Below are 14,651 nucleotides of genomic sequence, written 5' to 3'. Positions count from 1 at the left end.
AATAAATGTATAAACCCATGAGTCTGCTTCAATGCAGATCACCAAACACAAACTTAATTCTTCAGGATTTTTATTTATATGTCATTGACTTAAAACAGTGTTTGAAAAAGATTTCTCTTTTTCTTGATGATCAGAGAGATCAAAACATTTGCTTTTACTCTCCCTATTTTTAACCATCATAAGCCTACTAATAGATTGCATTGGAAAGTTCTCCCACAAGAAATGCTAAATAGCCCAACATTATGTCAATATTTTGTTAATACAGCTTTGCTCTCTTGTGATCAGAAATTCTCTCATTTACTTCTTTATGGATTGTATGGATTATATATTGCTTACAGGATGAAACATCACACATGAAATTCTACAAACATTACAGGAAGTGTTATTACAATCAGGTCTCCATGTTGTAACAGAAAAAAATTCAACATTAATGACCTATCACCTACTTGGGATATACATTATTTAAAAATATTCAATTACTCACATCCCATATTTGACCCTTTCTTCTAAATTTTCCTTGGTTAATTTATAGCAATTTCTAGTTCATTTACATTGGGCAATTTCCTATATTCCATTAAATATTGGTATGCTCTCTTATTTTTTCTAGTTGTTAAATAAATAACACTACACTGCCTTCTTCAAGCTCTACAAAAAATTAATAGAAAATTGTTGCCAGTAATGGTGAATCAACCTCCTTTATCAAATTGCCATTATCATTGGTAATTTTTGTTGGAAAACTTTATGCCTTTATAGCAGTAATTGCTATTTATAATCAAAGATTGTATATATCAGAATGGGTATACGCTCCTCATTTTTCAGGCTGGAAGGTTCTGCCTTTTGCTGATACATCTGCATAATTAACTGCTGATGGTTGTACTAAAATTTTATCTTTAACAGGCATGGACATTCATGTTTTATATCTCACTTATGGAAAAATTCTACATCTCCAATACTTACAATTTTTTTCCTACTATCAAGTTGTATTAACAGATTTTTTTTTTTTTTTTTTTTTTTTTTTGTTTAGCACCAATTTCTTTTCACATGTCTCATGATGGTTGAGTCTCTGTTATGTCAGGACTTTATCTCTATTCTTCCTCTTATAGCTGGGTTGATGTTGTATACAGATGGAGTTAAGCAAAGTGGATAGTATCTGTTTTTATTAATGATAAATTCCTGGACCTCTGATGGAAGGTAACAGAAGAGATGCAGCTGTGAGATCCCTTTATCTTTTATTTTCAGATGCTGTAGAATCTCATGAATATTTTCATCAAAACCCTCACTCACTAATGAAGATATTTTCCATTTTTTTCCCCAACAGGCTGTGCCATTGTCAAGAACTGTTCTCACTGTATGCCCTTCTGGGACCCCATTTGGGTATCTGTAAATCCACGGGGCCTACATTCTAATTGTACTTTGGGAAATGGACATTATCTATTTCTTTGCCTTTCATCCTTTTTCCTTTCTCCATGTTTCCATTAAGACTCATTCTGGGTTCATTTGGGCTAGTGCCCATAGGTCTGAAAAGGTACCTGCTTGCATTTCTCATTTTTACTCTGCTTGGCAACTATGGATAAACCTACTCATTTGAAAATGTATTTGTTTTTAAAATATATGCCCCTTCATATATGTCCTATGCATTTGCATAATTTTGTACTCATTGGATTGACTCTCACAGCTTATAAACAAAGTATGAAATTGGCCTGTGATAGGGTGAAAAATATGAATCATAATTCTATGGAAATCAATATGCTAAATGAAGAACAAAAAAAATCATTAAGTCATTCTTCACATTTGGGCAGCAACTGATTATTTATTATTGTTACATCATAAAGCCTGTAATGATCTTGACAGTATGTCTTGCTTTAATTTAAAGGACAATAGTAACTCCATTTCAAAAGAGTTAGATCACCTTATAGACATCATTAAAAAGATCCAATAGGATTTTTTAAGTTTAGATATATTGGATTGGTTAACCATGTGGTTAACCAATCTTACTTGGATTAAACAACTAGTCATAGGTGAATGTTTACTAATACTGGGATTGTTGTTTTGTTTTTGTTGTTATTGAAGCCTACCCTATATTTTACCTCCAACAATTGAAAAACAAAAAATAAACCCAAATGTTATCCATCCAAAAGCCCACACAAAACCAAAAAAGGAGGAGTGTAAGTGTTCTGACTGTGGAAATGTGTTAAAGAGAAAGTGTCTTGTGAGCAAACTCCTGGAGAATAAGAGGTGTCTTGTTTTCCACAGCTGGAACATTCTGCAGTTTCTCCCAGACACTATTACTATAACTAATGCATGCTCGACCAGAACACCTAATGTACTAATGGTGCCAGTTAGCTACTGTAACTTTATAAGTATAAATAAAGACAGCTGCTTAGACAAGCAGATTTTTTTTTTTTTTAGAGAGGGAGAGAATAAATTTTTTTAATATTTATTTTTTAGTTTTCTGCGGACACAACATCTTTTTTTTTTTTTTACAAACTCAATTCAAACTTTAATATTTTTCCCTCTTTAAATAACAAGTACTTAATTGTCGTGAGGCAGCTATTCGGTTTTTGATAACCACATGTAGGGATACATTCATAGGACTGCTTAGAAAGTCCAGGTGAAATGGATATAGAAATAGAGGCAGTGTCATCTCAGAAAACTCAGTTATATATCAAAATCTATTTTGATATCTGGAAGTTTACAAAAAGGCTGAATTCTTCACACTAATTACACTTCCTGTAACTCAAGCACTCTTTTCTTGTCAAGAGCAAGCTGAATCTTATCCACAAAGGTAAAGGTGCTTAATGCTAAACTTTTCTTCTAAGCCTACATTTGGATTGTTTAAGGAATTGATAATGAAGAAAACAGTGTGGTCTTTCTAGGATTTTTACTAATTTAAGACTAGAACACTAAAAATTCATTCACCAGCCATCTTCCTTTCTTATCTTTTTCTTGGCACTCAAGACCATGGAAGTCTATTTTACTTTGTACTCTCACACTTACAAATAAAAACTTAAGGATATAAAGTATGTGAATTCTATAAAATAATATTGTCATTTAACCTATTTGGACATGAAACTTTTATACCAGAATTTTACATGAGGATCAATATTATGAATCAAACTTCCTTAAAGTCAAATGACAGAAAACTCAAGACCTGTGCATTGTTTGTAAAGTCTAATGAGGGCATTTCTTGAACCATCACTACTGACAAACCAAAAAATTCTAAATATTGAAGATGGGGCAATGAGAGTAAAACACAAGTATGTCAGATGTCTCTCATAAAGTTATCAACCTGTTAAAGCCACTCTCTACATGTCAGAAAATGTTCTGACAAAAACCAGTTCTGTCAGTAGAGGAGGTCACAGTGATATCTGCATTAACACTTTATGCTTCTATCTTTCTTAGAAGCAATTTGTTTAACAATTCCCCTTATCCCAAATCCTTAAACTCAATATTGTAGGCACAGAGTATAAGCAAATCTGGGATGTTCTCCAACAGATAAGCAATAGCATAGCTGTGTTATTCTCAAAAATTCTGTTTAGATATTTTTTCCTATACAATCAAATGTTCAGTGGCCACACTTTCAATTAACAACCTGCATTAGTTGACATTAAATGCATTTATTGTGCCACAGTTCATCTAGGCCTCCTTTTAGGTATTTTTTTTTAATATGTTTACGAGAAAACACCTGCTTTAGGTTGATTTAGGGATACTGACCTATAAGGACATCAACTCCACTTTTAAGGTTAGACTATTACTGGGTTTGCTGAAGGAAAAAGGTTGGGGGGAAAAAAGATCACAACAAAGCTCTTTAGGTCAGTTAAAGGCCATATCTCTAGCTGGGAGAATAAAAAAAGTTTTTTTCACCAGCTCATACTCTAAAAATTAACGACTCTAATAGCAATAGCAAGAAAAACAAATCTTCTAATAACCAGTTCACTCATTAGCAAAAAAGCAGTTTAACTCAAATGCTTTCAGACCAAAATATAACACAATCTATCCAAACTGCCTCATCCATCAGTCAGGGAAAAAAATTGCTTTAAAAACCTAAATAAACTCGATATTTCTTACGAAGATAAAAATGGTCCAACTCCTGAGAAAATGCTCAGAAGGACTAAAGGTGGAGTGAAGGCAATGTCTAGGGATTAATATCCCACAAATAGTTTTTAAGAACCTAGAGTACCACAAACACACTAAACTTGTCTATGAATTACAGAACAAGATATTGCTGCTGCTTCTTTTTATCTTTAGAAATAAACAATATCTGTAGGCTCTGCCCTTCAATGTGAAAGCAGGAAATAAGGAAAAAAAATTGAAATCATCTGACACCCAAATTTTGGGACCATACATTTTAACTGTGAAACTAAACAGATCTACCTTCTCCTTCTTTCAAGACAACCACCGTAAACACACACACCAAAAAAAAAAAAAAAAAGAGAGAGAGAGAGAGAGAAAGAAAAACTAAAACAATCCAAACATGATTATTTTTAAAAGTCCTTGAAAGTATTAAAACTTCTAGAGGAAGAAAAGAAATGAAGAAAAAAAGGAACAAGGAGAGAGGAAAACTTAGGAAAAGCGGGGGACAGGGGCAGGGAATCAATGGGCCTCTCTTTTATTTGGCGACAAGCAAGTGCAAGAAAGTTCATTTGTAATTTGTTCAGTTGTCTGTTTTCTGCGCATCTGCATTCTGACCAGAAGGGACTTTGAGGTTTTTCTGAAGCACATGAGCATCTGCAGGCTCTATTCTCTTATAGTAGTTCTTCTTTGTCTCAATAATCTCAAAGCCAAACTTCCTGTAGAAGTCAATTGCTGACTCATTGCTGATCTGAACGTGCAGATAGATGTTATCCAAAGTGCCATCTTTTTCACAGATGTTTAGGACGTGATTTAACATTTTAGTTCCTATTCCTAGCCTTCTGTAAGGTGCAAGACATCCTAGTGTCATGATGTAAAGTCTCTTCTGATTCTGTGAATGATCCACCCTGCAGCATACTGCACCTACAGCAATATCATTGAAATAGGCAAGTTTTGCTAGCTCACCAACCTCCAGCACATCCTTGTAGAACTTGTCATTGTAGCTGACTGGAAAAATGGCCTGGTTCAATCTCTTCAACTGTTTAATATTGTGTGGTGTTACATCTCCCAACTCGATCCGGCTACCTTTCATCTTCCCCGCCTGCTGAGGCCGTCGTTACCACCGCTATCAACGCCGTCGTCCTCGCCGCCCCAAGCTCTTGGCGCCCTCAGTTCGGGCCACTCAACCCCACAAGCCGGCCTCCTCGCCTAGGACACAGAGCTGAAGGGGTGACGGAGGCCGCGAAAGTCCAGGGCGGCCCTGAGTCTTCAAAGGGGGCGGGGGTGTCTCCAGCAGCCGCGCTGGTGCCACCGCTTCTTCACACGTGCACCCAGGGCACTCAGCTCCCGCCCGCCGCCGCTGCAAGCCCGACACAACATCTTTATTTGTATGTGGTGCTGAGGATTGAACCCAGTCCGCATGCATGCCAGGTGAGCACACTACCGCTTGAGCCACATCCCCAGCCCAACAAGCAGCCATTTTGCCTCTGCATCTTGCTTCTTTCTCCTTTTGTTTCCTTACAGTCTCAGGACTTCTGCAGTTCAGAGATGTGTGCACCAGGATCTTCAATGTTGACTGGTTTCTTTGCCTTCTCATGAAGTCACTGGAGCTTAGCAACATTGCCACACTCACAGTCATGCATAGTTCCTGCCACTGACCCTTCATGATGCTAAGGATTTTCTTCAAGGTATCTAAATATCTTAGGTATTTTCTCAGCATGAATGAGTCTCATGGCCAATCCTAGTATCTAAGTAGGTCAGGGCCTACCCAACTGCCTCAGGAGGACCCAAGGACTTCTCCAGAATTTCAATCATGTTGAGAAAGGTCCTCATGGTCTTCATGGTGCTCAGATTATTGCCCAGGTTTGAGAATAGGCTAAAGTCCTACAAAATCTCAGAGGTGTCAAGTTTATTCACTGTTGATTCAATAGTGTTCAAAATCTACTCAGAGTATCAGGGGGCTCAGGGTCTTCCTTAGGTTGACAGATGTATGCATGGCCTTCCCCAAAATCTCAGTGGTCTCATTGCCTTTCCAGATTCTTAGTGAAGCACAGCACCATTCCCAAGGTCTGTAAGAGTTCTGGGCCTTCCTGAAGGTTCTCAGTAGGTGCCATTGGTTTCTCTAGGGGCTCACTGAGTTTCAGAGCTATTCTCAGAGTCCCCTTCTCTAAGGGTCTCTAACACCTTCTCTATGAGGCTCAGTGATATTCTTGGGATCTCAGTGATGCTCACTGCTTCTCCCAGCCTCAGAGCTAGTCTCTGAATCTTTCCCAAGCAAATGGTAGGTTCAGGATCTTTCAGAGTTTCTCATTGAATCCTAGAGAATTGCCCAGAGTCTCTGTGGAGCTGAGTGCCATTTCCAGCATCACAAGATGTGCTCACCATTTTCCCCAGGATTTGATTTTATGTCAGGATCTTCCCAAGAGTAACAGTGAGAACTAGGGTCTTTCTTTCTATTTCAGCAGGTTTAAGGACTCTTTAAAACATCTGGTTGTGCTTAGATTCTTCTACAGTATTCTAGATACCTAATGGCCTTCATCAATAACTCAATGGGGATTAATGTCTTGCCAGTGTGTCATTGAACTTCTGGGACATTCCCATTGTCACAGTGGAGGTCAGGACTTTCCACATCATGGCATTGGTCCTCAGAGCCACCACAGGTTTCTGAGTATAAGCTCAGGGCTGTCTCCAACTGCTTTCAACTCTGAAGTATTCTGTATCCGGTTTATTTAGGCCCTTGTCTGTCAGGTCTGTTCTGCTGGAGAACACTTCACCCATGACATCAGTGCAATTGTAATAGGGTGTCCTGCTCTGATAGGCATCAGAGTTGCTGGGTTTAGAGTTCAGACACCTTCAACATGGCTATGTGGATTTTTACAGAACACGCCCTGGTATCTGACCATTATTTCATTATTCAGCCAATATTAGCCTTTGTTCTCTTATAATGTCAAAATTAATGAGGAACACTGACACCTAATTCTTGTTTTATAGCCAGTTTATTAGCTTCCAACACCATAAGGGCCATGGCTGCAAGGGCCCATAAGCAAGGTGGCCAGCCTTGGGCTACATACAAAGTTCAGCTGTTTAGATAGTTAGGCCACTGAATGTGCCATGTTCCCAGCATTTGAGTCAAGACTCCTACAGCTATTCCATACCATTCATGGACACACAGGAACAAAGCTTTGTGAGGTCAGGGAGTCCTAGTCCAGGTGCATTGGTGAGTGCTTCTGTAGTGTCCTTGAAATCCTTTTGTTGGTCCCCCAAATAGCAGACTCTGTTTTTTCCTTTGTGTGCCTTCATAGGGGGGTTTTGCCATAATTGAAAAGTTTGGGATCCATACACAGCAGAATTAAGCAGCAATTCTCTGATTTGACAGCAGGTGGAAGGGACTGGAATTGAGCAGGTCACCTATTTAGTCTTGTAGCCTAGTTGCCACTGACTCTGAGCCTCACAGAAACCAAAGTACTTGACTTTTTCTTGACAGATCTGCACTTTCTGTTTTTAAATTTTGTAACCAGTCTTAAGTATAAGAGTGAGAAGCCGTTGTGTTCCTTTTATGCCATCTTCTCTTGTTGTTATCCTAGTGTTTCAATCTAGCAGGCCATGAAGTAACCATGGCCTGCTAAACTGAAATGCTGGAATAACAGGAAAGGATGTTGAGTTTGTTTCCTGGGACCATCTCAATTTTAAAAGTGGTCCCATCTCTTTCTTTAAAAGTGGGCCCACAGGTTGTGTCACACCCAAATGGTGAGCCCCAGTGTCCACCATAAATTTCATAGGTTGGTCCCCTATAAGTGTTTGGACCATAGGCTTCTGGGAGCCCAAAGGAATGGAGTCCAGTCAGTCCTAGTCCTCATCATAATTTTCCAAAGTCCTCAAATCCTGCAAAATTTTCTCATGCCAATTATAGGGGTGTCTTTGTCATGAGCATCATGAGGGACACGTTCATACGGCTGGTATTTTTCTTGAAGGACTTGGCCTCACTTATCCTGGTAGGGAGTAGCAAGAACCCAGTTGGCTTTCTTCATTGTGGGGCATTCATTTTTCCAGTGTCCCTCTAGATGGCAGTGGGTGCATTGGTTTAGTCTCAGCCTAGTCTCCAGGTGAGGAGTTTGGTCTAGACCATCCTTCTACCCTGAATCTGGTTCTGATTCTAATATTTGTTTTGGCTTTGACCTGGTGGGAACCCCTTTGGATGACGTCCAAGCCTATAGTAAGGGCAGCTGTAAGGAGAAACCATCTTCTCCATCTTTCAGTCTGCTTCTTGCTGGGTCTCTTGGTCTTGATTGACAACACTGTGGTGGCCACTTCAAACAGCTCACTGGCATTCTTCCCAGCAAAACCCTCTAGTGTTCTGCAGTTTTGCTGACTGTCACTCTGTGCCTTTCCCACAATGATTGTGTTGTCCACCTGCTGGTTGTTTGGTTCCTCAGGATCAAAGGGAGTAAAAAGTCAGAGGCTTCATAAGGTTGTTCATAGAACTGGCTGGGGCTTTCATGAGGCTTTTGTAGAACTTCTGACATCTTGTTCATGATTAGGGCTCTCCTTCCCCTTCTTTGAAGCCTCCTATGAGGAGTTCTTGATATCTCTTTGTCTTTTGGAGGTCTTCATCTTTTTTGGGGTCCCACCCTGAGTTTGTGTTGGGGAACTGGGCATGGGCATAGGCTTGGATGTTGCCTTGTGCATCTGGGACAAGTTTCTCTAGCCATTTTAAAGCACATGGGCTACCCATTTGCTCTCTTCTGTACTGAATAGAGTAAGAAGTAGGTGGCAGCAGTTTCCCCAGTGTTTTAGTCAGATATTTTGCTGCTGTGACTAAAAAATCTGACCAGAACAATTTTTAACAAGAAAAGTTTATTTGAGGGCTCACAGTTTCAGATGTCCTAGTCCATAGAAGGCTGAGTTCATTCCTTGGGGCTCCAGTTGAGGCAGAATGTCATGGCAAAGAATGTGGCAGAGGGACACAGCTCACAAATTGATTAGTAAGCAGAGAGAGAGATTCCCCTTGTGAGATACAAATATATATCTAAAACCACACCTCAATTCCCACTCCCTCCAGCCACACCCTACCTCTTTGGTTATCACTCAGTTAATCTGTATTAGGTGATTAAATAATTAATTGAATTAAGACTGTTATGCCCCAACTATTTCTCCTCTGAACCTTCTTCCATTATCTAAGATGTGATCTTTTGGGGGACACCTTACATCCAAACCATAACAAGCAGGTAGGTTAGTGGGTCTGGATAATGAATTGCATCATATCAATGATTATCTGAGGTTTCTCTGTGTAGGAGGTGGTATGATATTTTCAATTTTAGAGATAATTTGAGGTGAAAGCCTGATATTTAAAAATGCTTTAGGCCCCTCAGATGATTTCCTCCTGGTCAACGTAGGCAGGTCCTGTAGTCTCTCACAGGGGCATCTGGAGAGGTGTCAGCTGGTTGTGGCTCTGGTCTTAGGATGGGCTCCCATGTTGGTCTTTCAAGGTGGAAGAGGAATCTTTTTCCTTGGGGAAGCCTCTGGCCTTGAGGACCTTATAGAGGAAGGAGGAGCTGGGTTGAAGGGCCATATTCTGTGGTTTCTGGAAATGAGGGGGCTGAGGGCACTGCCTGCTGTCTCAATGGTCTTGGCAGTGTCGGGTAGAGTGGCATGTAAGGAGGTGGGTTCTCTTCTGACTCACTGGAGAAAATTGGTTCTTGTTCTGCCTTTTCTTTGTCAGATTTTCTCTGCTTAATTGTTTTTTTTGGGGGGGGGTGGTCTTAGAGGCTTCTATAATCTGAGCTAACATCAATTTGATTGTACATCTAGACAGGCTCTCAACCAAGAGGGGTGTTTCTAGACTATCTCTTTCCAGCAATTAAGGGAACTATTCTGTGTATCCAGGGGTTCCAACAACTATTTAAAAAACATCAGCAATGAGAGTTTTAATTAAGATTCTCCTCGTGGCCAGCCCACACCTAAGCTTGGCCATTCTATTTCACAGAGAGAACACAACTGCTGAGTAAATTTCACCCATAGTCTCCCCTAAAACCTTTCTTAATGTTTCACAACAGACATTCCAAGGGGTTTAAAGGATTCAGTTACATTGTGTGCCTCCCATGTTCTACCCTGCATCAGTGTCACAACTTATGACAAGGATTACTTAATCTATCTCCAGCCTTTTTCTTCTCAGTGTCTTAGGGTCCTCTTAGCCTTGAGGGTCCATATCAACCCCCAACCTGAAGCTTCCACCTAGATGTTGGTTGGTGGAATTCTGTCACAGACTGTATGACCTTCCAGGGAACCTTGAATTGGGACTCAGCACTCACTTTATACTCAGGTCGGGTCTGAATTCTTCCCTGGTCTGTCTCATTTAAACTTTCACACAGACATGGTGTTATGGGCCAGGCTATATGAGCAATGACCAAACAGACTCCATTTTATCCTGAGACTCCATGTCATGGAAGAAATGCTTGTCCCATGAGAAAATTCTGCCTCTGCCATCCTGATCCGTCTTAGCACATCCTGCTTAGAAACAATTTTTTTGTTGGTCTTGTACAATATAAAATTTTTTTTTGGTTTCCTTTTTTTTTGGACAGTACCCTGTCAGAGAAATATTGTCTAGATGTTAGTAACCATTGTTTAACTGGTACTCAAAGGGGGTCATTTGATCTTCTTCTGCTGCTGCTTATGATTTTAGATATCATGTTGTTTGTTTAGTTTGAATCATAGCAAAAGCCTCTTATGATTAATGTGGTTTTGGACTATAAAGCTGTACTCTAACTCTTAGAAGGGGGCGAAGAGTATAAACTTGCAATATTCCCCTTAGCCTATCAGCTGGTAAATCCAGACTACCAGCTATTGAATAAATATTCCATCTCCTGCTTAAGACAGACTCAGTGATTTATTGCAATCTTGCCATAACTGTGGCCAGAGCAATATTTTAAAACCCCATATTACACAAACAAAAAGGGAGTCACGGTTTCCCTTATGCTTGCTGACCCCAAACAGAGACTAATTAGGTGACTCCCTGGATCCTTTTTGGCTCCAACTCCTTTTGGAGGTTATTCAGGACCCTCAGAGGTTGAACAAGCCTCTCTTCCACCTACGTGGGCCTCTTGGTTGAAGTCAGATGGGATACCACTGAAGAACCTGGGACCTACCTGTTTGGTCAGGTGGTGCTCCACATTCCCTATTCCTGGATCCTTCTCCTCATGGGTTCTGTTGTGCTTCAGGTGGCAGCTCTGAGATGTCAGGTGAGTCATTCCTCCTTCAGTCGGAGTTGCCTCTGTGGTGTGCTAAGGGGAAGCAATGTCCTCCAAGATCCCAGACTCCAGAGACAAGAGAGGCAACTTCACCCTTTCCATCCCATGTGGATTGCCAAATGATGCAGGACAGATGAGGCTGCACACCTGAGGAATTAGCAGAAGGAAGGTTTATTGGTGACAGCTGGTTCAGAGTGTGGCTATATCCTAAAATTTCCTCCACTGAACCATGAGTCTAGAAACTCTTTGAACTTTATACCCACTGGGAGGAGGGGCTTGGATTTCCACTTTTGCTGGAGTCTACCTAAAAGTATCTTTTTTCTTTGAGTTCATAGAGAGTGCTTTTGTCTCACATTTGTTTTAGATGAGTCAGAGGTTATATGCTTTACCACAAAAGCAGAAGTAACATCACAAAGTCTTTTGACAAACTTAGCTTTTACAAAACAGAGTAAATAGGAAGTCTAACCACATTTGGGCTTTTTTTTTTAACCAGAATTTTTTCTGATATTCTCTTAATAAGGACACATATGTTGAAGATACCTGGAGAAGCTTAATTAAGGTTCATTGGTGGAGGAGGGGGCACCACTACACTCAGGGACTTCACAGGGTTTCAATAGGCCTTATTATTTTTCCTGGGGCTCATGGAGTTTCAGAGCCAACCTCAGAGTCCTCTTTGTCTTCAAGATCTTTTACATGTTCTGCATGAGGCTCAGTGCTGTTCTCAGAGTGTCAGTTTTGCTCAGTGCTTCCTTCAGGCTCAGAGCAAGTCTCTGAATCTTCCCAAAGGAAACACTAGGTTCAGGGTCTTTAGGGATTTCTTAATAAATCCTGGCCTTGCCCAGGGTCTCTATGGAGCTAAATTTCATTCCCAGTATTACAGTGGTGCTCAGCATCTTCCCCAGAGGTTGACTCTGTGTCAGGGCCTTCCCAAGGGTCTTAATGAGGCCTAGGGCCTACTCTACTGATTCAGTGGCTTAAAGAACTCTGCACACTCTCTTGGGGTACTTAGATTCTTCCACAGTATCCTGGGTAAAGAATGACCTTCACCAGTGTCTCAGTGGGGAAAAATTCCTTGCCCAGTGTGTCATGGAAACTCAGGGAGAGTCCCAGTGTTATTTGGGTTCACAGCCTTCTGCAGTGTCCGTGGATTACGGAGTCACCACATGCTTCTTAGTGTGAGCTCAAGGCTTTCTCTAGGGTCTCAGTGTGGCTCAGTGCTTACCCCAATGGTTTATAGGGGCTCAGGGAATCTATGAATCTTTTTTGTTGTTGTTGTTGTTGTTGTTGTTGGTGGTGGTGGTGGTGGTTTTGTCCCTGGGTCTTCCGTGAGGCTAAAGGCCTTCAACAGCTTCTCAGTGGGGTTTGGGGACTTCTTTAGCATCTAAGTCGAGTTATTTTAGAAGTTTTTTTGCTGGTTTAATGTAAGGACCTGAATAAAAAAACTGTGGAGGAGAAAAAGATTATTTTAGGTACACAGTTTTAGAGGTCTTAGTGTACAGAAGACTGGCTCTACTCCTCAGGGCTTGAGGTGAAGCAGAAATCATGATAGAAGAGTGAAGCAGCTCACAGGACAAATATTGAGGAGAGAGAGGGAACTCTACTCACAAGATATAAAATATATTCCGTAGGCTGGGCCTGTAGCTCAGTGGCAGAGTGCTTGCCTTGCACACATGAGGTACTGAGTTTGACGCTTAGCACCACATAAAAATAAAGAAAATAAAGACATGCTGTTCATCTACAACTACAAAAAATAAAAAATAAAAACAAAGTAAAATATATACCCCAAAGAAATGCCTCCAGTGTCCTACCTCTCCAGTCACATCCTACCAGACTTCAGTTATCACTCAGTTAATTCCTTATTGAATTAATGCTCTTAGGACCCAATTGTTTCTTCTCTGAACCTATTGCATTGTCTCACATGTGACCTTTTGGGGGATACCCCACATCCTAAACATAACATTCCACACCTGGCCCCAAAAAGCTCACAACCATCTCACAATGCAAAGAGAGTCCATTCTCAAGAGTCTCCATGGTCTCAACAGTTCCAAGACTGCTCAGAGTTCAAGTCCAAAGTCTTCTCAGAGGCTCAATACAATCTTTCACTGTGAGCTTCTATAAAATTAAAAGCAATTTACAATTACCCAACATATAATGGATACAAAGTAAACATTTTCATTCACAAAATTAGGGTAATAGAGAGAAGGGATAGGATCAGAGCAAGACCAAACTCCAGCTGGTCCAACAGGTCCTCTAGTTCTGTGTCCACATCTGAAACACATGGCATCATGATGTTCTTCCCAAAGGTCTTGTGTATCCCTGCCCCTGTGGCCTTGTTGCTTGTAGACCAAGTGGTTGTTCTGTGGGCTTGTCTCTGCTCAATTCCTGCAGCTTTCCAAGAATGATGTCCATGTTACTGGCATTTGTTAATGAGCAGAGTTTGTTTCCACAGCAGCTTCCTCATATCTGCAGAATTTGACTTCTCAGGTGCCCACAGGGACTCGGATCTTGTTGCACTTTGTCTGGTTTCCCAGGCCTTCCTTTGAAATTAAGGAAGAACCCTCCATAAATCCCTAACTCCAACATCCTGCATTTATGCAGAATAAGAACCTCATGATTGGTCCCAAGGACTGGCACCATGTTGAGCAATAACCAAGCCTCCAGTGATGCTGGCTTCAGCAGCCTCTGACCGTTTGGGTAGCGGAGCCATGGAAAACACTCTCTATGTCCCCATGGGTGAGAAGGTTTCTCTCTGGTCTCTTGTTAAGAACATTACCACCTGTATTCCCAGGATCTTGAGATGAGTGTAGACTTGACAGATTTTGAGAAGCCCTTAAGCCATCTTTTTTTATTGTCTCTGTTCAGTCTTTAGCATTTTTGTAGTGGTGGTAATAAACTTTCAAGTTAACTTTTTCCAAATATTTCTGCCCTGCTTTCTGCCTCTGAATGTTTCAATAAATTTTGCTAAAAGGTGCCAGAAATATCTATGTCATGGGCTGAATGCTATGCTGCCTAGACATTTCTTCCACATAAGGAAGTCACTTCTGGGACTAGGGTTGTGGCTCAGTGGCAGAGCATTCACCTAGCATGTGTGAGGCACTGGATTCAATCCTCAGCACCAATTAATAATAAATAAATAAAAGTAAAGTTATTGTCTTCATCTACAAGTAAGAAAAAAAAGTCCACTGCTTCTAAAATTATCCCCACTGAAAAGATTCAGGACCTGGGCAAAATGCAGACATTTCTCAGCCAGAACATAACAAGAATGGCCTCGACTCCAAATTCCAATAAAGTCCTCCATTTCTAAACCCTCTTGAGCCTGGTCTTCACTGACTGGTG

The 14,651-nt window shown here is 40.7% G+C and overlaps 1 pseudogene; it reads right to left on the bottom strand.

The window, feature by feature from the left end:
- Positions 1-4,593: 4,593 nt before the first annotated feature.
- LOC143393105 (N-alpha-acetyltransferase 50 pseudogene) lies at positions 4,594-5,364 on the bottom strand (annotated as a pseudogene).
- Positions 5,365-14,651: the final 9,287 nt, after the last annotated feature.

Source organism: Callospermophilus lateralis, chromosome 2 (genome assembly GCF_048772815.1).
Source record: "Callospermophilus lateralis isolate mCalLat2 chromosome 2, mCalLat2.hap1, whole genome shotgun sequence".
Lineage (NCBI taxonomy): Eukaryota > Metazoa > Chordata > Mammalia > Rodentia > Sciuridae > Callospermophilus > Callospermophilus lateralis.
This window is presented reverse-complemented; position numbering and strand designations above follow the sequence as displayed.